This window comes from Protopterus annectens, chromosome 2.part1 (assembly GCF_019279795.1).
Source record: "Protopterus annectens isolate FY-2018-M chromosome 2.part1, PAN1.0, whole genome shotgun sequence".
Lineage (NCBI taxonomy): Eukaryota > Metazoa > Chordata > Ceratodontiformes > Protopteridae > Protopterus > Protopterus annectens.
Window position 1 is genome coordinate 1,169,161,776 of NC_056729.1, and position 24,984 is coordinate 1,169,186,759.

The following is a 24,984-nucleotide window of genomic DNA, read 5'->3' on the forward strand; positions in this document are numbered from 1 at the left end:
GGAACAACTTGGAGTAGTACTACGATATGTGAAGAATGGCCATCCTGTGGAGAGATTCATAGAGTTTATTGCCTGTGAATTTGTGACCGGAGAGGAGATCTGCAATAAGTTGGTCACATGCCTAACAAAGTTAACGTTGAATCTTGAGCACTACAAAGCTCAAGGTTACAATGGTGCTGGAAACATGGCTGGAGCAGAGAAAGGCTGTGCAGCTTTGTTTTAAGAAGAAGTACCACATGCTATTTTTTCCATTGTGCTAGTCACCAGCTGAAGCTTGTACTTTCAAAGGCTTGCTAAGTTCCAGAAGTACGAATAATGTTAAATATAGTGAAGGAAGTTGTTTTTCAAATACTCCCCAAAAAGGCAAAGATGTCTAGAGGAATCAGTGCAGTACATAAACTTACAACAAAAGGCAAGTGGCAAAAAACCTGTAGAAAAACAAAAGCTTAAGTTGCTGTGTGAGACCAGATGGGTGGAGAGACATACATCCTTTGATGATTTCTATCATATGTATGAAGCATTCATTCACTGTTTAGACAATATTATGAATAACAGAGGGCCACAATGGGATGGAAAAACTTTGACAGATGCCAGTGGACTTTACAGTTCAATTACTAAGTCTTGCTTTATTGTTTCCTTCCAGTCAGCAAGGTTCTCGTTTGGCTTTACTTAAGCCCCTTAGCAAACTTCTGCAAGGATCATCAAAAGACGTACTGTACACATATGAGCAAGTCAGCTGTGTGCTTCATGAGCTGCTGGCTGTTCATGCAAACATTGAGAATGAGTTTAGGAATATCTTCAGAGATATGTCAGAAATGGGGAACTTCTGCAGTAATACTGAATTACCCCTTCCACGTGTCTGTAGCAAACAGACTATGAGGAACAATGTTGCTGGAGAGACTTCAGAAGACTACTGGCGAAGAGCAATTTTTATTCCCTTTCTGGATCACTTCATTCATGGAACTGTCCAGATGATTCATTACAATGGTGTCAACAGCTATTCAAGGACTCTCACTAATTCCATCAAACTTGAACAGCTTAACATTAGAGAGAGTTCACTTAAATTTTTTTTTGACTTGCCTTCACCGACAACATTCCACCAAGAGCTCAGACTGTGGAAAAGGACATGGTAAGCTTCATCAGACAATTCTGCACTGCCAAATGATTTGAAGCAGACCTATTCTCAAACAAATGTCAAAATGTTCCCAAACATTTCCTTTGTATTAAATATACTCTTGCTCACTACAGTCACAACTGCTGGAGTAGAGAGGGCTAATTCAGCCTTAAAACTGATAAAGTTTGAACTCCGGAGTACTATGGGACAAGAGCACCTTAACAGTTTAGTGTTGCTGTTTATGCATAGGGACATCCCGATAGACTGCTCTTCAGTAATCAATTTATTTGCAGAAAGACATCCGAGAAGAATGATACTTATTAATCCACTTAATTAAGAATCAAACAGTAGTATGACGAAGCTTGTGACATATATTACAGTATGGGATGGGAACATAGAGGCCATCATGAAATGCTTAGTGTTACACTCACAAAAAATGTGTTAGACTTTCTCTCCTGTCATGCATAGTTTTCTACATATCTTTAGATGGTATAACATATTGACTAATTAAGTCAGACTACTAATTAAGTCAGAGTACTACCAATTCGAGAAGTCATCTACTCCTCAAGCTACATAGAAAGTAAGAGAAGTACCAATAATCAGTCAGAGCTCTACCATCACAGAAGTCCTCTACATCACAGGCAGCAGAGAAAGTAAGAGAAGTACCAGTAGTCAGTCAGACCTCTACCATCATAAGTCATCCACTCCACAGGTAACATAGAAATTCATGGACGTACCATCAGAGAAGTCAAGAGTACTACCATCACAGAAGTCATCTACTCCCCAGGCAACATAGAAAGTAAGATAAATACCAGTAATCTGCTTCACAGGCAACATAATCAATCAGAGCTCTACCATCATAAGTCATCCACTCCACAGGCAACATAGAAAGTAAGATAAATACCAGTAATCTGCTTCACAGGCAACATAATCAATCAGAGCTCTACCATCATAAGTCATCCACTCTACAGGCAACATAGAAATTCATGGACGTACCATCAGATAAGTCAGAGTATACCATCACAGAAATTATCTACTCCCCAGGCAGCATAGAAGTAAGAAGTGCCAGTATTCAGTCAGAGCACTACCATCACAGAAGTCCTATACTCCACAGGCAGCATAGAAAGTAAGTACCGCCAGTAGTCAGTCAGAGCTCTACTGTCATAGAAGTCATCCACTCCACAGGCAAAATAGAAATTCATGGATGTACCATCAGAGAAGTCAGTACTACCATGACAGAAGTCATCTACTCCCCAGGCAACATAGAAAGTAAGATAAATACCAGTAATCTGCTTCACAGGCAACGTAGTCAATCAGAACTCTACCATCATAAGTAATCCACTCCACAGGCAATATAGCAATTCATAGAAATACCATTAGGGAAGGCGGTACTACCATCACAGAAGACATCTACTACCCAGGCAACATAGAAAGTAGGAGAAGTACCAGTAGTCACGGATTAGGCATACTGGACAGAGTACATTAACTATGGACAGAAGATTGAAATATTACCTAGTAAGTGGCAAAAATTAATTCTAAAATAGAAAGATTATTAAGACAGCAAAATGACTGAGAAGGCAAAATGACTGTCTGTGATTGTCTGTGAAGGCTTTAGTAGTGGCTGAGGAAGGAAGGATCTCTAAACATAATGAGAGCAGGGCACATTATGTAAAACTTTAATGCAGAGTTTGATAGATGATAGCAAGAGAAGTTCAGGAGGGATGTATAAATGAGCAATGCAAAGAAATGGAAGACAAAAGGTGAACAGATGTTCAGGAACATGAGATGTATTAAGGGAAACTTCCAGATAGAAATGGACATGACTGAAGAAAAAAAATGGAGAAAACCTGACAAACAGAAGAGAAAAGATCACAGAATTCAGTCAGAGTAGTACCACTGCAGAACTCAGTTGCTCCAAAGACAATATAGTTAACCAGGACTCCAACATCACTAACATGTACAATGATGTGTTCTCTAACTACAGTCAAACATCCTGAACAGTGAAGCTAAATGGACACAGAAAGCTTTGCTAATAAGGCTGAACCATCAGCTGAATTGTTTAAAATCTGGCAAAATGATAATGTAATCTGGCAAAATGATAATGTAACACTGCTGCATTTACGTTGCCAGCAGCTGTGGAAAACAAGGTAGCAGCAATTGTATTGGAAAATGTCACCTTAATATTCAAGTCCCAAAAATGGTAATTGCTACAGAGACTATTCCAATTATAAATCACACTTGTAGAAAGAAAGTACTGCATTCTCCAAATTAGAACTTTTTCCCCAGTGCTGAAGTTGGGGTGACTGCAATCCAAGTTGAGTGAAAGTTCAACAGGACAGAAGTTCACTGTCAAAGAACATGTGTTGGAAGAAAAAAAATACTCAAATTCAGATGGCCATGAACTTGGAAAACATTGAACTAAAAACAATTCAAGTTTCATTGAACTTTGACTTAAGAAAGGAGACAACCGGCATTTTTGAACTCCTGGAGACCAGCATTGCCTCCCCCTCCTTCACTCACTCCAGAATGTGTTGAAAGGAGAGAAAAGGTACAGTAAGACTTTTGTTAAAGAAAATTAGTTGTGCTTTAACCCAGAGAAAGAACAGTAAACAATCCAAAAACACAATGGTCAGCTAAGGAAAGTTTTATGAGTTTAGTTTGTTATTTGGTACATCAATTAAATTAAGCCTTTACCAATTTATCCAAACGTGTCTGTGGTATATATTTTATGATGTTAAGTTGTCCATCTCGCCTTCATTCTTGCTGGATGGGTTCGGAGCCGACCTCGGCTCCGACTCGGCCACTCTAAAAGCTCGAGTGTTGGTTCCACCGGCTCGAGGCTCCCCTTATATCCCACAATGCTAGGCGGTATTACCTCAGATCTCGTTTGCCGCTACAGCGATCGAGGTGTATTGTTTCTACCGGCTTCAGGTCAGTTATTATAGATTACTCTATAGTTAAATTAAACCCCCTTAATTTAGTCTTTTATAGTTAATTCCCTTAACTTAGTGGATTTTGACCCTTTCCTTTCTGTTTATCCACCCTTTTCCTCAAGAACTTATTAGTTCTTCACTCAGGCCTTCGGGCCCGTCCATCCCCTTAGTGGAGTGTATGTGTTTTTTTTTAGGGATCTGAAAAAGAACTAATTTTTTTTAGTTAACCTTGTGGACAGTGTAATCGGTGTGTTTGTGTGTGTGTGTGGTTACACTTTCCTTGAAAATGTCTAAGGAGTCAAAGGTCTCAGGCTTCAAGAAGTGTGACTCGTGCTGTCAGAAAATGTCTCTGACAGACGGTCACACTACTTGTGTATACTGCCTGGGACCTTTACACCTGCAGGACTCTTGTGCTGTATGCCATGGCTTCAGCCCTAGAGTCCTGCAGGAAAGAAAAAACAAACTTATTTTAAGAGGTTTGCTTAAGCCTGAGGGTTCCCCTACTGCTACTTCGGGCAAACCCTCTAAGGCTTCTAGGTCCTCGACTCCAGCTTCTGAGTCGAGGCCTAAGGCTTCGAAACCTACTGCTACATTGGCTCCGGCTGGAGCTGATGAGTCTCTAACTGCAGCTTCTGTGAGGCATTGGAAATTCCTGGGTCGGCTCCGATCAGACCATCGGAACCGACATCTAGAAAGAGGTCCAGGTCACCGTCCCTTGGCTCCGTTCATTCGGCTCCAGCGTCTCCCTTGCTGTCTGAACAGAGCCATAGATCTCACTCCTCTAGATCATCGAGGCTTTCGGATCATGACCTTCAGAGGGTAGTGAGTCGACTTCTTAAGTCCGAGGCACTGGCCCAAATGCTTCAGAGCCCGACTCATCAGTCGATGCTTGACCCTATCCCTCAAAATGTTCCTCCTCCGACTCCTTTGAGCTCGGAGCCGGGGCGTTTCGGAACCGAGACTGTGGTAGCGTCGGAACCGATACAATTGTCTTCGGTTCCGTTGTCGGCTCCGATTTCTTCCTTGGAAGAATCTCGGCGCCGGACTTCCCTCGTTGGCTCCGGGGGGGTGAGTGGCATCGACCCTTGTCCGACCCCGCTCTCCTCTCGGTGCTTCGGCTGGTGAGTTCGGCTCCGACATCGGCCTCGAGCCATCACTGTCGGTGCCAAGGGGGTTCTCAGCTTTTGAGCGGGACCTCTGGCTCTGCCTGACAGGGTGCGCTCGAGGTCATGCGGAGTGTGTTGGAACCTGGTTCAACTCCACAGTCGGCTCCGTCCGCCCCTCCCTCTTCGGTGCCTCAGGTTATGTCTACTCACTCCCTCATCCCAGACCGCAGAGAGCCAGCTCCTCAAGAATCCCCTGTGGGGATCTCATCCTCTTCCGAGGCCTCTCCTGAATTGGCAGGGGAGCCCCTAGGAAGAGAAAGTGTAAGAGGAAGCACATAGACTCACCTGAGTCTGTCACCTCTGACACAGATTTAGAGGATTCCAAGGGTTCCCCCCATTCCCCTTCTGAAGATGTCTCCTTTGCAGACATTCTAGAGATCCTGAAACAGAGGGGAAATTGGCCAGCCCTTAACCCTTCGGAGGATGAATCTGTGTATCTTGAGGCATTTGGCTCTTGCCCTTCCACCTCCTGGGTGTCCCCCTTTGACCCCCTCATGCAGGTGGTAGCAAAAAAGGCTTGGACGGCTCCTGACTCAGTGGACCCCAACCCCAGGAGACCTTCAAAGTTTATCACAGCACCAGCAGATAAGCAATTTCTGACCAAGGGAGTTTCTGTGGATGCTATGGTGGTAGCTGCTGCCACTAAGAAGGAACTAGCTGATCCTTCGGTGCCTGTCCATCCTCCTAACAAGGAATCTAGGTCTATGGACAGGTACGGGAAGCGGATGTTTTCGTCAGCGACCTTTGCTATGCGTTCACTGAACTACCTATGCCATTTCACTCGTCTTCAGAGACTTGATCAAGGAAGCGAGTGAGATGTTGAAGGACCCTACAGCTGCGGGTTTTCAGGACAAGATGAACGCTCAGCTGGCTACCCTAAACTCTATAGCTAACTCCTCCATGCGCCTCCTTTCATATGCGGCTGATGGAGCGAGCAGAGCCGCAGGGACAGGTGTCGCCTTACGCCGGCATGCCTGGATGCGGCTATGCAATTTTGCGGACCCCTTTAAAACATCTTTCACTAATTCCCCGTTTGATGGATCATCTCTCTTTGGTCCTCAAGTGAAAGAAACCTTGACGAGGTGCAAGACGGATGGCAAAACTCTTTCTGCCGTCGGAGTCCGTTTTTCTACTCCTTCTAGGCCTTACCCCAAAGGCCAGAAAAGTGGGAAAATGTGGTTTCGCAAACAATCTCAAGGGACTTTGCCTGACGCACAGAGTCGGTTCCCCTCCAGAGGCAGAGGGGAACAATAATTGTAGACGGCGCCCTAGAGGCAGGGGGGGTCCGCAGAACCAGGGCAATCGAGAAACCTTTTCCGATAAGCCCTTCCAGCATCCCTGAGGTGTTGCCCGACTGTCCACCTGCGGAGGCAGTCGGGCGAAGATTGTCACTCTACCCAGAACCCTCGCTATCCCTAACTCAAGACAAGTGGGTACAGTCCATCATTTCGAAGGCTATTCCATTCCGTTCTTCGATTCCAAATCAATCAAAAAATCCCTTCCAGATGTTCCACCCGCTCAAAGGGATCAAGCAGCGTTGGAAATCTCAAAGTTGCTTGCAAAAGAGCCATTCAGCCAGTGCCAGCAGACCAGCAAGGATCCGAATCTACTCCAAATTCTTTTTGGTTCCAAAGAAAACAGGGGACTGGAGACCCATTTTTGGATCTCAGTATCTTGAACAAGTCGGTCAAGAAAACAAGATTTCGGATGGTCACGCTACAATCCATCCTACCCCTATTGGGAAAGGAAAACTGGATGTGCTCTATAGACCTCCAGGATGCGTACTATCATATAAAAATGAACAGACGCTCCAGGAGATTTCTCCGCTTCCGGCTGGGAACCAGTCACTTTCAATTCAGAGCCCTGCCCTTTGGTCTCACCACTGCCCCCTGGGTGTTTACCAAATGCATGGCAGTGGTAGCTTCTCACCTGAGACGTCAAGGATTCCAGATGTTTCCATATTTGGACAACTGGCTCCTCACAGCTCCTACCAAGCATCTTCTTCTAATAGCCAGAGACTACACCTTTCGCATTTGTCAAAAGTTAGGTATCTCAATAAATTGCGAAAAGTCTGTTTTGTCGCCTTGTCGTGCTATTACCTTCATAGGCGCAAATCTAGACACAGTCAACATGTCTGCGAGACTAACAGACCAAAGAATAGCAGACATATGCAAACTGGTCTCCCTTCTCTTCCACAGCAACAGAGTCAAAGCCAGATTAGTACTGGGGATTATGGCAGCTGCTATCCCTCTACTTCTATTAGCCAGATTTCACATGAGAATCCTGTAATGGATGCTCTTCACACAATGGTCGTACCAGCAACTTCCGATGTCCCACACCATTATGATTACGCAAGCATGCAAGAATCATCTTCTTTGGTGGATTTCTTCCTGGGAAGACCCTTTGTTACTTCCCCTCCGGTTGCTACTCTGACAACGGACGCCTCCCTGATCGGGTGGGGGGGGCATTATCAGGGCAGAACAGTCCAGGGCATATGGCAACCAGACGAACGCCACTTGCATATAAATGTTCTAGAGATGAGAGCAGTGCTTTTAGCGTTGCAAGCCCTTCAAGACTCTCTTCCCTTGGGAACGATAGCAATCTAGACGGACAACATGTCTGTAGTGTGGTATATCAACAAACAAGGCGGAACCAGGTCCTATCCCCTATGTCGAGAAGCACTCAGACTGTGGCAATGGGCGATTTCTTCTCAGCGGTTTCTGATAGCAACGCACATCCCGGAAGTCCAATCTAATCGGACAAGTTGAGCAGAGCTGTCCTCATGCCTCACGAGTGGTCTCTGAAAGATTCTATTTTGGAGAAAATTTTTCTCAAGTGGGGTCAGCCTTGCTGCGACCTTTTGCTACTCCCCAAAACAGCAAGTGCAGAGATTATTTCACCCTATTCCGTTACCAGGCCAGCCCAGCAGAGACGCTCTAGTCCAAGTTTGGCCCCGGGACTTCTGTATGCATTTCCTCCCTTCCCACTAATCTCTCAAGTGATACAGAAAGCTATCGCTCAGAAGGCCTCATTGATCCTCATTGCTCCTTACTGGCCTCGACAGGTTTGGTTCCCCTTTCTACATCAATTTCTGTTGGAGCAACCTTGGCATCTGGACCTAGTTCCAGATCTTTTGATCCATCAATCGGGTCAGTTACATCGCTCCCTCCCCTCTCTGAACCTCACTGCTTGGTTCCTCCAATTCCAACCTTAGCCAGGCTTCCTCAAATATCTCGCTCTGTTCGAGATATTTTGATAGCTTCCCATAAATCTTCCACTCGGAAGATTTATCTTAGTAAGTGGAAACGTTTCGCCTATTGGGCTCAAGGAAGGGACATAGATCCTTTCACTGCTTCCATCCAAATAGTCCTTGATTTTCTAGCTGAACTCTTCCATGCAGGTTCATCTCCTTCTACTCTTAAAGTTCAATTGGCAGCTATATCTAACTTTCATGTGGGCACCTCAGATTCTGCCATCATGTCTCACAAGCTTTGCAAAGCTTTCTTGAAGGGAGTTTTTCTTCTTAGACCTCCTATAAGAAATCCTCCTCCCTCTTGGGACCTTAATTTAGTTCTCACATCTTTAATTCTTCCCCCTTTTGAACCTGCAGCCTCCTGTTCAATGAAATTGCTATCCTGGAAGACTCTTTCTGGTAGCCATTACTTCAGCTAGAAGGGTCTCAGAGCTTCATGCACTCAGCAGTCGACCACCGTATCTTTTGTTTCATAAGGATAGGGTATCCTTACGGACCAATCCATCCTTTTTACCTTAAGTAGCCTCTGCGGCAAATCTGAATCAAAACATTGACCTCCCTGTGTTTTTTCCTAATTTTTCTAACAGGTCTGAACAAAAATTGCATTGGCTAGATGTCCATCGTCAATTAAGGTATTATTTGGATAGGACCAAACATATCAGAAAAACTGACCAGTTGTTTGTCTCTTATGCAGAAGGCAGAAAGGGCCTTTCAGTTTCGAAGGTATCACTTTCCAGATGGCTAACATCCCTGATTTCCTTTGTGTATGAAATTAGACACCAAAAGTTGCCTAACAAACCAAAGGCCCATTCGACTAGAGCTTTGGCTACTTCTATAGCTTTCCAAGACAGGCTGCCTATTGATACCATTTGTGCAGCAGCTACATGGGCTACTCCTCACACTTTCATTTCTCATTATAAGTTGGATTTAGCTTCTAGACATAGAGCTAATTTTGGTTCCACTGTACTCAAGAGTCTGTTCCGATAGGCCACCGGGACAAGGTGCTAGGGACGGTCCCATCCAGCAAGAATGAAGGCGAGATGGACAACTTAACATATAGAAGTTATGTTCTTACCATAACGCTCCATGTTAGTTGTCTTCTTCGCCTTCTTTCTTAAGGCCCCACCCTCCTTCCCCTAGCCTGGACAGACCTAGAGGAGTTTGATTGTGACCTCTCTTTCTACCACCTCTATTGTATATAGGTATATGCTATACTGTGCATATATTCCTTCATCAGGTTTTCAGGTCACCTTCTTCCCTTCCTTTTATAGAGGTGGGTTTTCCCTTTTCCAGTAGTTCTGGAGTTATTATTGGCTGGGCCTAGCTTACAAACGAGATCTGAGGTAATACCGCCTAGCATTGTGGGATATAAGGGGAGCCTCGAGCCGGTGGAACCAACTCTCGAGCTTTTAGAGTGGCCGAGTCGGAGCCGAGGTCAGCTCCGAACCCATCCAGCAAGAAAGAAGGCGAGAAGAAGACAACTAACATGGAACGTTATGGTAAGAACATAACTTCTATTTTCATAACAGCAAAGTATATTTCACTGTGGTTATTTCCACCTTCAGTATGATTCTTTACAAGTTTATAACAGTCCATATGCCCACAGTATGCCATGGAAGGAGAATGTGAGTTGGTATGGTCAACAAATCTTTTCCAGGCATGCATTGAAAATAGATGTGCTGTGTACTGCACAGAAATTACTTTTTTCTGCTACCACATCCACAACAAAATCATGTGTAACTGTATGTAAAGTGATGTCTTTCCAGACGTGATGTCTCACAACCACCAAACCAAATGTCCCACTTTCTTGCTACCACCCAGGTAGTCAACTAACCAGACTGCGCCCCCCTTCTGCAAATTCCTGGATCCGCCATTGCTGGAGGTACTGCCACTACAGAAACTTGAGTGTGCACGGCCATGAAATCTCAGCAGATGATGATGCTGACCTGTGGCCACATGTCCGATGCCCTACTCCCACCACATGTTCTAGCACAGACAATGTGCAGTCAAGGACTGACAATGTCTCACCCCACCGTCTGTTCACTACATCAGTGAAATGATGCATGGAGTCAACAGTATGGTGGAGGGAGTCACGGATGTCAGTGATGCATCATGATCCTGAGCATCCATCTGGTGTTGCATTCGGAATGTGCCTGTGCCTTCAAGATGGACTGAAACATGCACTGAGTGACCTGTGATGTGACACCAGTGACAGGTGGTGGATAGGCAACAGTCCTCCTTTGAGCTCCTCTGTCAGTCTGCCTGTGTGGGACCTCGCCAGCCCTCTGGCTATGGTTAGTGTCCACAATTCCTGATGCCATTGTCGCCACACTCTCCTGTTCAGTGCCGCCACACTCTAGCCAATATCTGTGGCTGTAGAGGATTGGGTATGTGTGGGCACGCTGACAGTATGTGGGGACAATGGGGGAGAAAGTGGAATGTCAGCCCATGGGACAGATTCGGCCCCCAACAACCCCACCTGTGCCTCACTATGGTCACCATCATCATCAGAGTCCGATGAGACACTGACATCAGGTTGTGAACAGGACACACTCCAACCCCCAGGGTCACCTGTGAGGGGAAGACAAAATAAGTACATTACTATCTGTACTATTATTGTCGACTCACAGCAAGACGTCCGTTCAATTCTCAGCTAAAGCATCTTCTGTGTGGAGACGTGCATGAAGGGGCGTACCTTCGTTGAAGGTTGTGCATCAGAGCTGGTAACTTGGCACATAAAAATCTTCTACCAATCATTAGTGGACCGGAGTTCCGCTGTGGCGACCCCTAACCGGGAAAAAGCCGAAAGACACAAACAAAACTACCTGTACTATTATGTATGGTAATCCACACACACACACGAGGAGCCACAACTGTTACACATACCAGTGTTTTTTTCAATCCCATGCACAACACACAAGCAGACAACATACACAGACAAATCAGGCCCTTTATTACATGCACTGCAGCTACGTCTGGTTAATGTTGCCAGTACTATACACCACTGTGATTAACAGTATGTCAGTGAATGTGATAGACTTGCACCTAAAAGAGTGCACCCATCTTGAGCATACTATGCCAGTTCTAATGTCACTGCCTCAGATATGTACCCATTGCCATATTGTGTGACCAGGCATCTGTGAGTGATTGCCTGCTGTATAGCAGACTGCATAGATCTCCTCAAAAATAAGTGCATATGTGTTACTGCTCCTGCAAATACGCATCTGTGATTACCCATTCAAAGCACGTCACTTAAGCCGTCTGGAATTTAACATACAAATGTTGTTCCCTGGCTAAGCATAACAGTTGTGCATAGGGCAAAAGTGTCAGCCATTAACATCTGTAGGGTATATACAATCCGTACAACAAATGTAGCACAGTTACCAGGTGCAGATGGACTCCAGCCACAACTGACATACCTATGGAAATGTGAGGGAGACGTATTGTTGGCAGTACAAAATGTGGCATTGTTACAGGGTAATATATGCTTATATCAGTATGTACAATAGCTAATGTGATACTGCCTACATTACTAAAATGTTGAGTATGTGTTCACAACCATGTGCTAAAACCAAACCATGCTCCCCCAATGCAGATATACCTGACACCCATGTACTGGTATGCAGAGGCTGCGACAGTGGCTGATACAGTATTACACTGATGAACACACGAAGCATACCTTGGTGCTGCTGTGTTGTGAATACTGTGGCACCCACCTCCACGATGTATGGGGTGATGGATGCATGGGAGCTGGTGGTTGCTCCTGTTTGCCATGAATTCCTCTGTGGCTGAGAGTGGCTGTTTCACTGCAGGTCCTCCACAGGTGGCAGCATGGTCCCTGGCCACAGCGGCAGCCCTTTGCCATGCAGAGTTGACCATATCTGTGGCCGGTGTTGGACCTGCTTATAGATTCTGCCCTGTAGCCCTACATTGTTGACTGCTGTGATGAGATCAGCCCACAGTGCTGCATGTTGGTTACGACTGTGGTGAGTCCTGAACAGCAGAATGACGTGATGCAGTCTGAGGCCATCCAAGATAACATTTTCAGCTTCAGAAAATGGTGGGTGCCTCCTTCTATACATCCTTTCTGAAAGACATAATAGCAGTACCAGTTATATTCCTGTGTGCCGTGACAGTGTGTGCTGTACGTCTCCAAAGCTATCAATGCCATCTACTGTGCTGTATCCCCTGTGGGCAAATTCCCTCTACTATGTCATATGACCACTGTCAGACACAGGTGTGTGTTATTCCATGTATGTGGGGACAGTCCAGCAACTTCAGTGTGCCACAATGACAGATAACAATGAAAACCTAGTGTTGTCTATCCTCCCTGCAGGTGTCATACCTCTACAGTACACAGATATTTGCAGAATGTGTATGTGTACCTGATGTATGTGTTTGTTTTGACAGACACCTGTGGATGTCTCGCAGGCGGTTGGCCAATAATTGATGGTTGTTCCCAGAATATGGTGAATCAGGCTGTCATATGCCAGACCCCACAGAAAACAATTATGGTACAGTAATATCTGTCACTCTATTCATACTCATACTTTGTGTGACCAATATGTACAGTCTGGTGCTGAGGTTTGCCCCCCCCCCCCATAATACTGGCTATGACCTGACTTCCTGCTGTATGGAGGTGCCAGGTATGTCGGCCTTAGCTATCAAGCAGTGACATACAAATGTCGACTAAGCTGTGACCTAGCCAGAGTACATCAGCAACAGTCATGGACACCTTTACAATGTCTGACCTATGCCTCTGTGACATTCACAGACTGAGAGGTGCTGAATGACAGTACATCATGTGATATGACAGTGGTGTCCACCCTTACTGTCAATATGTCTACCACATAATCCAGTAGAATTCGTACAGGAGCCAACTGTTGTAGGAGGGAGCGATAGGGCCACAGCTGTGCTGTAATTCACAGCAGGCACAGTTGAGAGGCATGCCTGTAGCTGTTAGACAGCAGAATATCAACTACATGTCATTCCCAGAAATGTACTAGAGGCCTACTGTTGTAATCCCTATTCTTCGTAACTGCATCCTCCCATCTGCGTGCTATTATATGGGGGCTTGTATTACACACGTGGTAGAGTAACATGATCCTTTTGTGAAGAATTCCTGCAGAACAGTGCTTGATAAATCAGTCTGTCGTGGTATACCAAGTTACAGACCTGTTTCCCATAGGTAGTTGCTTGCCTTTTGTAGGTAATGCTCATTAACAGTCAATTGCCTGTGCACCAGTCCATGGCTCTGACTTGCTAATTGCATCCAGAACGCTGGGTTGCACATTTGTTAGGCAATGAAATGGCACAACAGTGCAATATTTAAGGCCTTAGCCCCTTTCTTAGTCTCTGAGATGGACATTAGTGAGGTGTGGAGTCTATAACATTGTACTGGGTAGGTACTAATACTGTCCACTGTTGAGATTTATGAGATATGTCCACACGTTTCCTTGCCATGTTTGGCCAATGTCAAATGACTTTATGATTTTCTGGCAATTCCGTGTTAAACATTGTGGGTTGAGGTCAGTAAGGGGGAAGAGACGTGGGTGTCAGCCATCATACCCATCAGAATATGCATACTGCTGCAGTAGCTGCTGATCTATCAGGTCTGTATGTTTGTAGGAGCAGAGTGTGACACATGTCCCTGTTGCTTGACCTTTGCTCCCCACCTCTGTATGTATAGGTATTGTGTAGATCTCTTATTCTAGGGGGTTGTGAGGTATGGTAGGTCTGTAGCAGGTAGCGTAACATACAGCTGTGTATGTTGCAGCCTGCAGCTGCTGCTGTTTGCTTAGGACTCATAGTGGGGAGTGTGAACACGTTGGAGGACAGCAAGCTATATATGTCACTGAGGGAGCAGTGTCCGCTTTGTCGTCACAGCAAAGCTGGGGTGAGTGTACCCATAACAGTCCAGTCCAGGCATGTGCTTAAGGTACATCCGCTATGTAACAGTGCCAATCAGAGAGTAGTAGGCAATGTATAGGCAGGCTATATGAATATTTGCAGTGGGTCCATACCTACAGTCCTTTGACTAGCTAATATGTGCAGCAGTTAATTCAGTAGTAGCAACCTGTTTTTGGTTAAAATTGCATGACTCAGTCATAATTTGCTGTATTGACAAGAATGTAATTGAAGTGCAGCATACTGGATTCAAACCCAGGACTGTGGGTGGCAAAATATACTTCATATATGGCATTTAACAGACTGAGCTACTAAGTCACAGCAGAAGTAGGTGTATTTGCAAGATGTGTCCATGCATATAGTCTGTGACACAGGAATTGCATCATCATGCATTTTCTGATGGTTATGAGGTATGACGCTCATATTGTCTGTCATGATTTTCTAACCTCAATCTTTAATGACTACTGTAGCAGATGTTTTTGTGAAACCTTGTCAAAACTGTGTGGCACAACTACGGACATTCTGCAACAGTCTGTACAGTTGAGAGCTATACCTTCTATCCCAGGCCTCGCATACATCCAGTAATATTTATTTGGCTGTGTACTGGTGTAGTATCTGCATCACAGTCCCAAGTACACTGCCAATTTCCACATTATATTTACTTGCAGTGTGTCACTGGCAATCAGGATATATTTATGGAAACACCTATTTTACTTCACAACTGAGTGGCCTAGTGGGCTAATGCACTGTGTTGTAGTTGACAGGGTCCTGGATTCTAGACGTCATAGGTGGTGATTATTTTGCAGATGTGTCTAACAGGTTCAGAAACACAGAAGGTGATTAAGGCACTTTTAAGCAGTTTTAAGTGGATTTGGTGGTGCAGCGCCAGCGGAGGGGAACACCACCGGCTTGGGTCCCAGATGCGCTGGGACCTGGTCCACAGCCAGATGAGGTAGGGTAGGGTGATTGCAGGAACCGGCCTACCCAGTTGAGCTATGGTGTTGAGATGTTAGTAATGAACATGACATTTAGTTATAACAGCATGCCAGAATGTTGCAAATAACCCAGTAACATAACATTGCATAGTATATGGAACACAACAAGAAGTTAGATAACAGTCAGTACAGTAACAGCATGCCAGTAACAGTTACGGCATAAGGCCAGCAACATAGGTATTTCAACAAGATATGTTAGTATGCAACCATTGTAATACATAATAATAAAACACAAGGCCCAACATAATGTTTTGAGAAGAGCATATGTTAATAGTAAACCGTAACTGATGTATAACAATATTAAATTATGTTGCCGATAAGGGGTGGGAGGAGAGAGAAATACAGTCCATTAATACCAGTAGAGGCTATGTTGTTTGCAACAGTACTCTTATATACTCTAAAGGTCTGCCTTCCTTTATGTATAACAGTGTTCTATACCTTCTGTAGCGCATACTTACCTCTCAAGTTATCTGCATGGTACAGTATGGGCCAAGCTGTAACACCTACAGGTACACAACTGCAGAGTACTGTTACATGGCAGGGGGACAGATGTGACTCCCAGGGTGTACTGTGGACTGATGTAGTGTGTCTGTGCTGTTAATATAGATCATGACCATAATAGATCTGTGACAGGGGGATTAGGCAACAGTGATCACAGTTTGTGACAGCATGACACTTGAGAGACATGTATCATGCACAGTACAGAGAGTTTGCTACTATCATGCCGTCCTTGGCGGGCATGGGGTTAGACTGTCAGCAGACACTCACAGACACATCAGGAATACAGCCGTATCAAGAGTACACATTTTATTTATTGTATTAACTTTTATTAATATTGTACTTATTGCATTTATTTTCGGACGTCTTTTCACATTGCTGAGCAATGCTATTAACATTCTGTTACATCTGAATACACAAATTAACACAATCTAAGGGCTGCTGTACCCATTTATCTATCTGTAATTCCTGTGTGGAGAACATCTTTTAACAATACATAACTGATTCAATAATAATTACTAGTACTTGTCACTGTGTGGAGAACATCTTTTAACAATACATAACTGATTCAATAATAATTACTAGTACTTGTCACTGGACTCGAACCCTAGTCTGTGTGTGACAAAATGTACATCACACCTTACATTTATGAAAGGGAGCTACTGAGCCACTGCTGTATATTGATTGATTGATATTTGCCTAGAGCTCATCTGCTAACAAAATATGACCTGGTAATAGAAGTAAATTGTTATATAGGACTGTACTAACAGCTGAACACACATGCATGAGATTCATGCATGTTGAGATTTTAGGTGAACTGTATGTTAATACATAGAATGCAGGTGTATACCATATACCCATAGTTTGTGGAAATATCTGTGATCTGTAGAAGCCATATCAGAGTGCTGGGTTGGCTACCTGACCCATATACAGTTGCAGATGGTATATTTGCAGTCTACAGCTATTAACGTTTCATACTTGCCTGCAACAGCGTACCTCAGAGCAGCTGTGCATGCAGCTGAAATGCAATGGTTAACACAAGACAATCCTGATATACACAGTATACTTTAGACGTTCCTATTATTACTTGAGATCTTAGTGCAGAACAAATATCATAATGCATTATATATTTTAGTACAGCTCCAAATCTACAGTTAAGCAGAGCACTTTTTAGTAGCTAACCTTCAACCACTTAGTGGTATTCTTTGTGTTTTTAGTTCACACCAGGTGTAATACTCAATTTCATGAACAGCAGCCCAAAATACACACACACTGCATAACACAGCTTTATTACGGGTGACTTAATTCAGTGAGTGATATATTTTTCCAGTCTTTATTGCATAACAGTTCATATAACGCAGGTGTTGCAATACAGCTGTAACTCTACAATTAATGGAGTAGAAGCTTTATTTCCATAACATTCTCAGGTTTCATGCTTTCATCTTTATTGAACTATACTTGGCATTACTCACTTATTGAAGTCCAGCTCTTTGGCCACATTCATTGCAGTACAATCAAAACTGTACAGTATATACCTAGTGGCAGTTAATACATTACTCCTTCTTGCTTATATGACTATAGAATGCAAGGTACATCTGTACTCACCACACTCCTGGCACAATCTGGCCAGCCACCCTGCATGGACTTCTAGGTTGCAAGCTCTCTCCTCTGCAGCTGTAGGGAAAGAAGCATACCATTATGCATACCTATCACACATTCAGATTAGGTATTGGTAAAACAATGCAAACAGTACTAATAAACTTGGGGGGCATTACCATCTCTAGCATCCTGGACCCAAGTGTCCAGAAGTCCCCTCTTCTGTTGCTTCAGATCATCATAATGATGATGTACCTGCTCACCTGTTCCGGGGATACTTCTAACACTAGTGTGATCGTGTGCCAGCTGGTCACAGGCTTCCGACTTGTATTGTGACCTTGGTACTGGCCCTGCAGTAGCCAGACATCATGGTATTTTACAAGGAGTCTAACCATGACCCTGGACTCCAGAATGCCCGACCATTGTGCCCAGAAGCACGCACCCTCTCCAACACCTGCCGTAGCTACTGCCAGATTCAAACTCCAACTGTTTCTGCTGTATTCCCACCTGTTGGGGTTAAATAAGCCAGTTTTCCCACCTTGTATTGTCATTGGGCAATTTTTAAAAATGAGGCACATTGCTTAGCACTGTGCAAACCCACTGAGCTCAGCTGAGCAGTGCTTAAACTGGCAATGCTCAGTGGTGCCCAAACCAGCCTAGCGGAGCACAGCTTAAAACTTTTATTGCTTAGCAGTACTTTTCACAGCTTAGCAATGTGCAAACCAGCTAAGCACTGCTAAAACATTCCTCATTTAAGCAGTGCTTGACAAGGCTTATCTGTGCTTAGTGTAGCTTAGCTGAGCGCAGCAAAGCAGGATTTAAAAATACATCTCATAAATGTGCATTTGCCACATAAATACTTAACATGTCTGTGCATACATACAATATGCAATCAGGGGGTTAAACATACGTCTCATAATGTGTATTTGCAACATAAATGATCAATAACCTGTATAGTCATACAAAATTCAATCAAGGTTTAATAGTACTTCTCATAAATGTATATTTGCAAAATAAATGTAATAACCTGTCTGTGTAATCATACAAAATGTAATCTCGATTTAACTTTATTCTCATAATGTGTACTTACAAAATAACTGGTCTCTGTACTCAAACCCTGCACCTACTGAAACATAAGGCTGCCAGCCTAACCATTTGGCTATGTGGCCATGTAGATTGCTGCTATACTGCTATACTTTTACATACATCTCTCCACTACATTTAAGCAATGTTGAGCACTGTGGCGTGCTGTGCAAACCCGCTCAGCTATGCTTAAACTTGACCTTTGCTTTCATAATTAAATGTATCTGGTAAATGTCCATTGCTGCACGCCATGCAGCGCAAACACAAAAAAATTTTAAACTTTTATTACATATGCACATACTGATATCTGGGACTTTGACAGTGCAGGGAGTGTGTTACTCATCTCCGGACACACTAACACACTCCCTGCACTGATTCAACAACCATGTATGGCGTGTTACCGAGGGGGTACCGCATACACAGCCATGGTACCTTCTGTGTAGGCTTTACACAATGCCTATATGGATTTTATTAAATCCCCAGGTATTTTTTTTTTGTATTTTCTTTGTTTATCCAGCCCCCATGCCCATTAGGCCATCGGCACTTGCCTAGTTCTGTATCCAAATCTGAGTAGGAATATTCATATTTATTTATTTATTTATTCCAGTTTGATTACCGGGGAGGTCCACTGGGCTTGGCAGCCCATTTTCAGTGGAGGCCCGGGGAGAAAAGCTCTACAGGAAACAAAGTTTAATTACATGAAAATTCAAAGACAGTTTACATTACAAATAACAGGTTGCTACAAAAAATAATAAACACCAACAATTTCTATTTTGTTCAGGAGGAAAAAAAGGCATATAGCATAAAAACAAGATTTTACTATTTAGTTACCTATGCTATTTGTATTTAAATGTGAGGTTTGGAAGGTAAAGAGGTTAGCCCGGAGTGAAGGGGGAAGAGAGCTTGAGAGGTATGGGCTGAAGAGTACAGTTGCATTTCCTGTTTAGATAGAGATAGGAATGAAGTTGAGTTTTAAAGTTATTAAGGTTGTTACAGGTCCTTAGTGTGGAGGGCAGGGCATTCCATTTTTTAGCTAGGGTAAAGGATAAGAGAAGCTGACCTGCTGGGCGCTTGGGTTTTTGTACGGTGATCAGGTTTTGGTGAGAAGATCTAAGGGGGGTATAAGGTTGTAGAATTTTTGAAAGTGCAGGTCAGTTAGTAAGATGGAACAATAATGTGTGGGCCGTAGTGATTTGGAAAAAGTCAAGTTGATTGGGGAGTTCAAGCCAGTTTAGAAAATGAAGGGAGGTGCAGTGATGAGAGGAGGATTTGGTATTGGTGGCAAATCTGGAGATTTTGTTGTAGTATTGTTCCAATTTGGAGGCAAGTGTGGATGATAAATTAGTGAGCAGAGGAGCGCCATTCAGTAGAGAGGGAAGGAGGTAGGTAGAGGCAAAAGTTAGTCTGGTGGGAGGAGAGAGGAAGTGGTTATTTCTATACAGTAAGCCAAGTTTTATGTGTGTTTTTTTGATGTTTTGTTGGATATGAGTATTAAATGTTGGTCATCAATCGCAACACCAAGAAGTTTGGTGGAGGATACGATCTAGATAGTGGAGTTGTTAAGGCTGGTAATTTGAAATCAGTTTTTATCAAGAGAGGAGGATTTAGAGGGGGGGGAAAGGAGGACCTTACTTTTGTTTGCATTTAGAGAGAGGTGATTTTGGAGCATCCAGTTTTCAGTGGTTGAGAAGGCACTTTTTGTCAGAGCTTGGAGCTCTGTTAGGTTAGAGGCGCAGCAGATCAAAGTGGAATCATCAGCATATTGCACAATGTTGGTGTTAGGAATGGCTTTGTGGAAGTCATTAATAAAGATATTGAATAGTAACGGGCCAAGTATGAAACCTTGGGGTACTCCAGTAGGGGTAGGAAGGAAAATAGAGGTGGCTTGGCCCCATTTCACAGCTTGGGACCTGTTTGAAAGGTAGCTGGAGAACCAGGAAAGAGTTTTTTGGCAAAGGTTGAGATTGGAGAGATGGTTTAGAAGGTGGGTATGGGAGATGGTGTCAAAAGCTCTGGATAAGTCTAGCAGAACAGAGGATACTATATTACTGGAGTCACATGCTGAATTGACAGTGTGTAAGAAGGAGAGAAGGGCGATGTTAGTACTGTGTCCTGGGTGGAAACCGTGTTGGGTAGGAGAGAGTAGTTGGTGTTTGGTAAGGAATGGCAAGAGCTGCAGTTGGATGCATTTTTCAAGGATTTTGGACATAGGGGAGAGGATGGCTATGGGGCGGAAATTGGAGACATTACAATTTTTGCCACCCTTATGGAGAGGAATAATAAAAGCAGTGCGCCATAGTTTGGTCACATAGGATTCAAGTAAAGACCTATTAATTAGGATGCTGATAGGTAGAGCAATAGCATCTGAGGCTATTTGTAGGAAGGAGGATGGAATGCTGTCAGGGGCATTGGAGCAAGGCTTTAATTTATAGAGAAGTTTCTTTATTAGATCGGTGGATACAGGTTTGAGTTCGAAAGAGGGGAGGAAGGGAAGATTGAGCAGGGAGGGGAGGAGGGTTATTGTTGGTAAAAGTCTTGGTTAGCTCAGCGATGGAAGAGGTGAAGAAGGAATTGAATAGTGAGGCAATTTCAAGGTCACATTTGCTGGTGTCAGGACAGGGATTGTTTTTTGTACCTGACCTAAGGAGGGAATTAATAGAATTCCAGAATTGTTTGGGATTTCCTGCATGGTTTTCTTGTAGTTAGATGCAGCAAGACTTTTTATCCCTAGTGACTTGTTTTTTGGCAAGGTTTCTCAACTTCTTATACTTAAGGAAGATTTCAGGCTGTTTGTGTTTTAAGGTAGATTTTCCAGGTTTTATCCCTTTGTAGCATAATCCTTTTTGCATCATTGGTGAGCCAAGGGGTGTTTTTTGTTTTAACTCTTTTTGTTCTTATAGGAGCTAGGGAGTTAAGGACAGTTATGAATGCTGAATTGAAATAGTCAATGGCTTCATCTAATGGTAGTGTTTTTAGGGGGTTCCAGTTAGTTAGCATAAGGGAGTCAGAGAAAGAAGTAGGGTTAAAGTTAGGTTACGAGTATGAATGTAGTGGTGAGAGTGTGGTGAAGGCAGGGAGGTGGTCTCCTAATGGGTCGGGAGTGACACCAGATTTTATAACTTTGTTAGGAGGAGATACTAGGATCCAGTCAAGTATGGAGCCAGTGGGATTGGTTTTGTTGGGTCTAGTAATGGAGTTTGTAAGTTGAGTGAAGTTGAATAGGTTGATTGTAATGGTGGGACTAGGGTTAATGATTTTTCCCCAATCAATATTTACATCTCCCATAATGAAGGTTTCTAGCTTAATATTGCAGGAGGTCCAGGAGAGGATGTCTTCCAGAGTATTGGTATTGTTACCCGGAGGAAAATAGAGGCAAATAATGCAGATGCTTTTATGGTTGTTTATTTTTAATATGCCAATTAAAAGTTCAGCGTTATTGAAAGAAGGGATTGGAGAGAATGAAATCCTGGAGGTAGGAATTCAGAGTCATTAATGTGAGGTTTTAGCCAGGTTTCAGAGATGGCTGCTATGTCAGGAGAGTTGTGATTGAGCCAGGCGTGGAAGAGGGTTAATTTATTTTTTAAGCTTTGGGCGTTGATAGTGAGGAACTTAAGGTTTTTATTACAGGATTTGTTGTTGGTGCATGGGTGATTTGTTGGAGAGAAGTTTGGTCCTGGATTGGGGTGAATGTCGCTGGTTAAGTAAAGGTAAGTGGGATGGGTGATACATTTATTAGTTTTGTATTTTGATAGAAGAGGCTGGTAGTGATTTGGTTTAGGTTTGTAGTTATTATTTGAGATTGGAAAAAGTTTTAATTTTAAGAGAAGGATAGGGTGGAAGGGAACTAAAGATGCTGAGATGTTTTGGAAGTGGGATGTAAGGTGGTGCTGATGAGCAAAAGGGGAGAGAGTAAATGGAAATCAGTGTAGGAGGTGATTTGGTATAGAGATAATAGAAGGAAGAGAAGAAAAGGACTTTGGGAGGATGGGTGAGCATGGTAGTTGGAGTCCGTTAGAAGTGATAGAGAAGAGGGTAATGTGATACTAAATGTGTGGGGGAGTGGTAGTGAGACGTAGGTAGGTTGGAGGAAGGGGAGGGGGAAAGGTGTCGGGATTGGTTGGTGGAGAGGGAAGGACTGGTAGGAGGGGGATAAATGTAGAATCACTGGGGGTGGGTATTGGGGGCAGGGTAGGGGAGCAGAGTGAGCCCGCAGGGTGAATGGAGCGGGAAGAGCCAAGAAGATGTGAAAGCCCAAAAAACAATCAGTGACCTGAGGCTGGAGAAGAACTACTGCAGGGGTGCCGGTGTATGGTTACAAACTTTGTTTTACAGTTAATAACTTAGGACTTTATGTTTGGTTAGTGAAAAACCTCTCTAAAAGAGTGTGCATAAGTGTGGGGAGGTAATTTACTGAATCCTTAGTGTAGGGCAGAGACACTTTTTATGCAGAGTAAATTAGTGGAGCAGGGCGAAGGGATTATTGTTGGTCTTTTTATCAGGAGTATGCTCCCACCTAGTGGAAAAAGGAGGGAGGTGCACTCCGAGGAGAAGAGGTTCCACAGAGAAGTTAGGTTTACAGAGATTAAATAGAAGTATTGTGGGGAGTAGACTGTAAACCAAGGTTGGGGGGGGGGTCTGTGCAATGGCCAGTGGTAGGCTACTTTCACGCGCACTGAGGTAGAATGCTGCCGAAGTTTAGGTAGATGCTAGAAAAACATATGCAAGACAGATTATTTTCTTTTCCACTATTAACCAGGGTTCTTTGAATGATCAAAAAGGATTCCCCAAAGACAGTGGTGGTAAATCCCCTTTGGCCAAGCAACAGTAGTTTTCCCTTCTTTTGAAAATGGCAAAGGGTGGTTTCCCCAGCCATCACCAGAGATTGGACTTACACAAGTCAGGGTTATGTGATACTCCCCACCCTGAAAATACCTCATTTGACTGCATGGATGATAGACTTTTGATACCCTTAGGCACCTTTTTTCTGAGGATTTTGCAGCAGGTATAGGAGGCTAAAAAACTGCTAATAGAAAATCATGTGTGTATGAGGAAAAGATTTTCTAGTTGGTGCCATACTAAGAACCAGTGCCGTGTTAAGGCCCAGATGCCATTGGTTTTGGAATATTAGTGAGAGTGTATTATCTTCCAGCCTTTTTTATGATATGTCAAGAATCATCTGTCTGCCATTTCTGTTTGTTTTCCCTTACATCCTCCCTTCCTAATGGTCCTCAAGTCAAGGTGTTTTTGAAGGAGATTTACATATCTGTCTCACTAGAAAACAAGTGGCTCCTCATTGATCTTAACTAACACTTCTTCCATTTGAACCAGCTCATTAGGCTGACTTGAGATTTTTGACTTGGAAAAATGTGTTCCATATTGCTCTGACTTCTGCAAGAGGAGTATCTGAGGTACAAGTACTTATGAGTCAGCTCTACATCATTCCCCACAAGGGTAAGTTTACTTTGAGAAAAAACAGAGTTAATCTATTAATCTCCCTGTATTCTTTCTCAAGCCTAAAAGCAAGCGTGTAAGAATCTTAAAGTACCCTAGATAACCACAGGCAGCTCAGATAATACGTGGACAAAAGAGAATCCTTCAGGAAGGCTGATCAGCTATTTGTTTGAAAGCTGGCCAGTGGTCATATCCTTGGTAGGATATAACCACACAGCTTAGGCTATTGCATCAGTGATCTATTAGAACATTTATTGTATTAAGCCATTATTACAGATTCACCCCCCCCCCCAACACACACACACACACTAAGAAAAAAAAATGGCCATTCCTTCTACTGGCACATCAATCAGTTGGTAAGTGTGCTCACACTACTGTACTTCTCAATAGAAACCATAGGAGACAGATAAGTGTGGTACTGGTAAACAAGACTATGTAAGACAAATGTGAAGTGGCCTTCCTGAACAGGAGGGAGTGTGGGAGGGAGTATAAAAAGCAGCTGCTTCCTTGATATCTAAAAGTACTTCTGTCACAGTGCGGGTTGTGGACCCATGGAATGCACTACAGAAATGGTTGATACTTGGAGGGAGAATCTGTAGATGTTGTCAGGAGGTCATGTGACCAATGGAAATGCTTAGGGAGTGTTAAGGATGGAGGGGAGAAAGCATGTTGAATGCACTTAAAGGACAGATCAGATGGGATTCTTGTCTCCTGTCATCAAACAAAAGCATGTTTAGTGATTGTCCACTGTTGCTCTTACCTTCCTTCATGTTGCAATATGTTATTGCCCTTTATGTTATGCAGGCTGTCTGGTTGGAAGTTTCTGCACTTAATACACATTTTCTGACAGATAGCGGTAATATCCCCTTGTATAATGCATAAATCACTGCTGGCAGAGGACAATGAACAAAGGTTTAGGGGCATTGAATGATAGACAACAGAAGCAGGAGTTATTTGGGACAGCTATATGCCAACAGAAATTTGTCTG